Below are 8,272 nucleotides of genomic sequence, written 5' to 3'. Positions count from 1 at the left end.
TGTAAGGGGTTTGCATACAATTTCCTACATAAAAAACTACCATGTATATACTATTGGGCCTCTGGCCCTCTGCGTGCCAACCCCATACTAACAGATTGTGTCATAACTCTAGGTTTTTTGAAATAAGCCTTAGATTGATGTTTTATAAGGCCTTAAAAATTAATTATTTAGTAGGCAAATAAAAATATCTTGGATTGGGTTCAACCGAATTTGGAAGACTACGGCATTTTTCAGAAATACTTGAGAATCGATGTTTTCCGCTGGGGAAAGATTACTGAGCTGCTTCTAGGGAGATATGAAGAATAGGCTGCTAGTTCCAATTAAAAGTGGTGAAGCTCATGTAAAAAAAAACATGTGTTTTGTCCTTTTTTTTTTTTTTTAGATGAGCTTAAGTATTTCTCCCAGTGCCCCCTTTTTGAAATAAGCAGTTTATCTTCAAGTGTCTACAGATATCCCTAAAATTTATTTTTTAATCGAGTACTCCTCGTTTTCTTTAAACCGTAGTTTACATGCCGTCCGTGGGTCAAAGCATACTACAATACATTGAACATCCTTAGTATTTTAAGATAAGAATACATTTATAAATATTTAGTTGTACTTTGTTTATTATTATTATTTTTTTAAGTCTTACTTCTAGTTTCAATTTTTGTACTTGAAAATGGAACACGTTGTGTGTTTTTTAGTTAATAGTGCTGTTGTTGCCACTTATTAATTGTAGTTGACTTCTACTGATATAAATAAGCAGAAGAAAATAAAAATATTTGTATAATTATTAATGAAGGCAACGAGTTGCGCTTACATTATCGGAATCAAGCAAAAATAAAAGGTGGTGATACCAGCGCCATCCTAATGGAGTAATTTACTTTTGGTGGCGTTTTTACGTAAAAAACGGATATATGCACACTAGCAAAATTCTTCACGGAAACAAAATGTAATGAAATATTAGGATGAATATACATATTATCTTCCCCCTCGTGGGCTCCGGTTAGTCACTTTCTGCATGAGATAAATGTCAGCTGTATGCGAATGTTAAATTTAATTCAATTTTAATAACTACTACTATGTGCAAAAGATTGAAATATCTATGTGTAGCTCTTATTTAATATTATTACAAAAAAAAACGTTTGTACTATAAAATTAAACAGCTTTGATAGGGGTGAACGGTACGATTATTGACACTTTGAGAGTGATTGACCTCTTGTGTAACTTACATTTATATATTCACTCCATTGCTCCATTTGGAAAATCACGTAGTGGTCAATAATCATCGGGGGTCAACAACTGTACCGTTTACCTCTACATAACGTCACCTCGAAGGAAGCAAATTAAAACTCAGCATTTCCAACGTTATTTTAATAGGAAAACCTGAGTTGTGCTTTTCTTCTTCCATAGCGCTTGTTAACTATTTAAAAAAATTCTAACTGTTGCGAAGAGTTTGAAAAAACTGTAGTTTTGAAATGTTTAATTTGAAATTTATATTTCAAAGTGCCAAAGTTAGTGTATGACATAGTCAACGTCTTTGAGATAGAGCATTCATACCCACCCATAGAGCCACCTGTGTTGCTCAACAACTGAACTCATATCTTCCCACAGCAATGAAAAAGCCACAACGCTGATTTTTTTCTCGTATATATCACCTATTTTGTTTTTTATAATGAAACACTAAATAAAATACTAAGAATTTCTCTCACTAGTCACATATTTATATGAATATTGTTTTCAATGTCAATAAAAATGTACAAATTTGTAATATAATGTAATAATATCAACTCTTTTGATTTCCATTCTAAAATAAAAAAAAAGTTTTCAGTATTGATTTAAAACTTTTGTTTACTTACATTTTTATCAAACTTTTTGATATTTCGTGTGAGAGAATCTTTTCTTGAAAAATTTTTTGCCACATTTGGCAAATATTATCATTATTTGAATTATGCATCTTTCTGTGGTATCGTAAATGTGTTTCTTTTTAATTTTTTTTTTTTTACAACTAATACCACTAATAATTTTACCAATCTTATGTTTTTTTTGGGGCGTATAATGACTTTTAATTTTATAATGATGTTAATAATATTACATTGATAATACTGATTTAAATGTGTTTTTTATGCATTTTAAGTCCATCTTTATCACCAAAAACATAAGTGCAAAATTCACACTTAAGTAAATGCTTCTTTCTGATAACTAAAAACATATAACTTCTAAATATTTTGTTTTTGTAGGCCATGAATTTGAGTTAGAAATGTATGGCCATATTATGTACGCTCAGGCCAGAGGATGCTAGAATCCACCAGTCCTAAGATAAGTATGTATTAGTATGTGTGCAGTGCCGTCTTTAAGGGTGGGTCTACGGGGCCTAGGCCCAGGGCCCCATCCTTTTAGAGGGGCCCCCAACAACCAAGAAAAAAATTTTTATGAACAAAATAAAAAATTGAATACTCGGAGTAATAAATCGGAAAAAAATGATTCTACAAAAATTCAAATTTATCACTTTTACTAAACTTATAAATAACCAATTAAAAAACTTCTTTGTGACACTTTTTGGATGCCATCGGGATAAAAATCAGTGATTAAATCATCAAAATTAATAACATTTAAAAGTAATGATTCAATATTCATTAAAGCTAAGCTGTTTAATTTAGATTGACTCATTGTGCTTCGATGCTCTTTTTTATGAATTTTAGTTTTGAAAATGAGCGTTCCCCTTCACAATTCGTAATCATCATACATAAAAAGATTAAAAAATATGTATAGCGCGCAATTCAAAAGTAGGTGGGTGAGTCCATGGCGCGAAAGTGGAAAAAAAGGAAAAATAAAAGTTAATCCATAGATTTTTTCCGAGGTTTCAAAAATATAACTAATAATCATCTAATTTTAGTTAAATAATTAAATATTAAAAATGTTTATGAAAATTTTTGAATATAGCAATTTTTTTACATTTTTTGGGCCTCTGCTTTTCTTACGATTAGATAAAAAATGTAATAAAAACAAAGCTCAAAGGTTTGTGGGATTTCCTGTTTGGGTTTTGAAATTTTTAAAAGGGGCTCTTTACTTATTTTATTGGGTTATTTTGATTCCCTTACGGGGGCCCCAGCTTAATTAAGCCCAGGGCGCCCTGTGAGCTAAAGATGGCACTGTGTGTGTGCGAAGTACGTCGTGCATGAATACTATATACGTGTACGTAAAACGATAAAGTTGGTCATCGATTTTATCAATGGTGTCGACCGTCGGTACTCACATTCGCTTCTCTATCCTACCAGACACATTAATACATACTTTTGCTGCAGTCACATGGAGCATGCAATCCGCAATACGGGATTACTTAAGCCCATGAGGGTGAGAAAGAGATCTCTTCGATGTTACTTCCATGTATTCTTCTCTATATGCGTACTCCGTAATATGACCACGGCCTTAAAGTAGGATTGGTAGGTCCTAGCGCCCTTTAGCCTGAGCTTCACACCATACATTCTCAATTGTTACACCATTCAAATGTTAAAATATGAGAATAAGGAGTCAATAGAAATGATGTACTAATTCTCCTTCTTCATGATTTTAAAACTCAAAAATACCAACTGTAAGGATATCGAGTGTTGTCTTTGAAAATCACCACGCTTTTGTGTAGATTATGTGAAAAGCAAGAGTATAGTTTATGTTACAAGCAGCTTAATTATGCATATGCTTTAAGACAGCACTACTCATATTCGAGAGTAACTTACTATTACCATAGTAACTATTCAATAACAATTTTCGTGTGCAATTCTCATATAAAACGTAGAAAATGTTACATTTACCCTAGTTTACGAATAATAAAGAATGGATGGATTTCTAAGACTTTGTAATTTGTACTTTTTAAAAATCACAGATAAATAATTAACAAAACTATTTTATAAAATGACCAGGAAGATAAACATATACAAATGAACATAGCATTATATATTCATACTTCAAATTTGTTTGTATGACAATTTTCATAACCATTTTAAGAGTCATAATTCTTGAAAGTTTTAAACACTACTTCTTTATTTCCACTAATATATAATGTCCAAAAAATTACTTGACAATATTTTTGAAACACAAATAGTGAAAAAAATAAGAATATTTCATTTACATCTATAGATGATTTAAGATCGAAATTCAAAATTAGTGATAAATCAGCGTAAATGTGTAATAATTACATGTGTAAAAAATATATTCTTCACTGCATTCTTACCGCTATGATTAACTAGATTAAATAAATTTTTTGTTGAATTTTAAAATTTTATTCCTACGTATGTGATGGAAAAACATGAAAATGTAGAACTATTTTTTTTTTAATGTTATGTATTTGATTGAAATATTTCCTTATGTGTTCATTTAACATGTACGTTGATGATGATTAGAATTGCTTTTGTTACCAAAAGATTTTTTACATTTATTACAATTATAATGTAATGTTTTACATAGGTTTTTGTATGATCAACAAGGTACCCTGTTTATAAATCTCACCTGAGTTATAAGCTGGTTTTTGATCTGGTTTCTCAAGTGAGATGTCAGGTGATTTCTGATGCCAAAATCCCAGGTGAGATCTCAGCTGAGAAATCAGGTGGTATCTTAAGTGAAATAAGCCTAAAAATATTAAAGAAATTGTTTCTGATGTAGCATTAAATGACGTGTAGTAGAGTTTATTCAATTTTTAGTTTTGTAGATATAAAAAAATGTGTTGTTCACTAGAATAAAAATGTATTTATTATTAATTTTCATACAACATACTGACATTATTCTTTATTTATAAAGTGATCTTAACTTATTTTTGTAAACAATGGTTTCTTTAGAATTACAAGGTCGATAGCCTTAATCTAATTTTTTGTTGATAATAAATGTATAAATTATTGCAGTATATAGTTAATAGTATACTTGAACAGTAATTACATGTCACACAGTATCACTTGCTTTATGATACCATCATATGTTTATGTGGATTATTTATAAGTTATACTGTTGTTTAACCGATGACTATTAATCATTCTGCATGGCCCTGGATTCTTCTTTTTCTTTATCGGTTTTTTCCAAATTTCTTATTAAGCTGCTTATAGCTTCGGTTGAGTCAACCATGTACCGTACTTTTTTCTCGGACTATAGTCTGAATATTAGGGAGAATCCCTCAAGTAATCATCATACAAAGCTGTAAAAAAATGAAGTCATCTTTTTAATTAAAATCCATAATGCGTGTAGCACAAAATCAAACAAAGTACATAGTTACATAAAAATTGCATAAAAAGTGCCCAGTTCTTCTTCTTACAACTTGCTATGGGCTCCTAGAGCTGCAGCACATTTTCCTCTTGTAATGTGTACAAAATCATGTGTATTAATTCTGGGAGATAGTTTATTCAACAAGCAACGTAAGAACCAAATTGTGAAAGTTGTTATGGAACAGAATTGTAGTTTTAAGAGAACAATTATACAATATTTCAATTATATACAAATTTGTTTCCATAGAATTGGATATAACAAGAAAACTCTATACTATAGTTTCATCTGCTCCGCTAAATTAATCACAGAATTCATCTCACATTTGCCTCTCACCCAAGCGGAAATAATTTTATTTGATAAGTTGGTAATAATTATTTTTAAAAATTAGTAGAAAATATACAAAAATAATAACAGATGTTAATGTCTAGACTTAAGATAAGTAATAAGACTTATTATTCACAATCGTCTGTCACAACTTATTATTAAAACTTTTAAACCTTATGATTACTAATTTTTTTGTTGTTCACGAAATCAAACAGTAAAACCGTGACCTTAAGGATTATTATTTTTTATTATTTCTTTTCATGTGATAATATATATAAAACAAAAAAAATGATCTACTACTTACAGTTGTGAACAGTTATTAGTTTTTAATAAATCTTAAAAGTGAAGTACTAAATAGTGACCATTCATCATAAAAGTTATTTCTTAGTACTACTGTTTTCAATGTTTCTATAGTAAAATTTATGGCAAAAAAAAGAAATAATAAAAAATAGTTGGTAATAATAACCCTTATTAAACTTTATTAGAGTCTCAAATCTGGACTTCATAAGATATTATTATTAGTTATTATTTTTTTTTTATTTCTTATTCACAAAAAAGTTTTCCGCTTGGATATGACAAATATTCGGCTGATCTGATACTTCATTGGCTTGACCGCGCTAGGGGTGCAATGTTCAATGTATAATGACTGTAAACACTAGTTTTGGTGACTCTATCAGATAATAGTAAACTGTTTCGTATATTCATTTATTAATGTTCAGCAACCATCAATTTTTTACTTTAAAATTAATGGTTATTTATTGTAAAAAAAGTTCACATAATTTGGATAACGTAGTACCCAGATATAATTCAAGCTTCTTCGGGTTGCAGATTTTAATTCAAATACCATTTTTTTCTGTTTCTTTTAACTTCTCTGGACACAAGCATAATTTCGATAAATTTGTTTCTTCTAAATTATTTGGGGCAGAGCTCTTAAAAATTTTGTACGCCAAAAATTGAATAAACTCTATTACACATCATTTAATGCTGCATGAGAAAACAATTTTTTTGATATTTTTAGTCTTATTTCACTTGAGATAAAACTTGATTTCTCAGCCAAGATCTCACCTGAGATTTTGGCATAAGAAATCACCTGACATCTCACTTAAGAAACCAGATGAGGAACCAGCTGATAACTCAGGTGAGATTTATAAGCAGAGTAACCCTTACGTTTAAATTTTTTCTTACAAAATCACATTCAAATATCAAATTTTCAAAGTGCGTAAATATGTGATTTTTCAGATAATTCTTTTTCTTAAAAGTTTTATCGCATACATAACAAGAATACACTTAACTGTCCGCATTACTTTATCTGTAATAATGACACGAATGTTAATAAAGACATACTTGTAACGCAGGTACTTTATCCCAAAGTTCCAATCGCAAGTTCAAAAATCTGAATGATTACACAAGTAAATAGTCAAGGCCGGTTCTTGATTCAACCTCCCTAGGGTGGTAGGGGCGATGGGGAGCTCGTGCTAAAGTACGAGTGCTTTTTACCGTGGTGGTGGGGGAAGAGGTATAGTGCGAAAGCTTGCCGACAGCTCGCGCTAGTGTATGAGAGCTCCAGGGCATGATTAAGGGGGAAACCACATAAACAAGTTCTTTTGTCTCTATATCTCTCTGATGTAAGATTCGTAGATGGGGACACTGCATGCATGAGCTCTCTCTTCTCGCTCTTATCTTAGGCAGAACGTGCTGTTGATCGAGGGTTTCAGGACACAATGAAAAAGAAAACTACGTGAACAAGTTATTTTTCATTCTCGCTCTGATGTAAGGTTTGTGGATGGGGACACTGCGTGCATGAGCTCTCTCTTCTCACTTTTACCTTAGGCAGCTGATGCTGTTGTATGGTATGCGTGCACACACAAGCATACGTTTACACACACAATTGTACGCGTAGTCACGCGAGCGTACGCGTGCACCATGCGCAAGCTTACATGCGTGCATCACGTGCAAGATTACAGGCGTGCACCACGCGCGAGCGTACGGATGCACGCACAAGCATGCAAACTCTCACACGGGAATAGCTTAGTGTATTCATAATTTTTAATTATTATACAGACAGCAACATAGCTCAGCATTCAAAAAATTTGCAAATGTACATGCCATTGTTGCGGAATGTAGATCTCACTCGTGCTCTATAATATGCAAGTCAGCAATAGCTCAGTTGGTTAAGTATCTCATTGGTACAAAACGGTTAAACATAGTGATACGTTGAAGACTTAAACTTTTAATTTTTTTATTAAAATTCATAAATTCATAAATTAACTTTTTTGTATAATTTTTGTTTTAAGCAAGTAAAAAGAAACGGTAGCATACAGGTAATTTGAATAAAAATGAAATGAGTGAGTTCGAAACATTTATTGGTTATAACTTTACTTTAACACTCATCACTATCATACATCGAGATTTTCGAGGATAAAGTCTTGATAAACCATTTTTTAAGGAAGTATGCTTTACGTAAAGCATAAAATCGCTGTCTGTTCCCGAAATGCTGTTGTACATGTGTAAGATACATTGGTGGAGAGTTATCCGTAATCATTTCCAAAGAAGAACAAATTGTTAACAAATCACAAACTTCACGTGCTAAGAGTGAACTAACGTACTTGGTTTCACCATTACCACACATATGAATTCTTTTGCGATTCTTAGAAGAGTAGCAAGATGATACTTTAAATGGTTTATTGTAATATCACCATCATACCACTCAATACAATGCACT

Source organism: Copidosoma floridanum, unplaced genomic scaffold (assembly GCF_036245765.1).
Source record: "Copidosoma floridanum isolate Cflo_tuat_1 unplaced genomic scaffold, Cflo_Japanese_pri ptg000016l, whole genome shotgun sequence".
In the NCBI taxonomy this organism is placed as follows: Eukaryota; Metazoa; Arthropoda; class Insecta; order Hymenoptera; family Encyrtidae; genus Copidosoma; species Copidosoma floridanum.
This window is presented reverse-complemented; position numbering follows the sequence as displayed.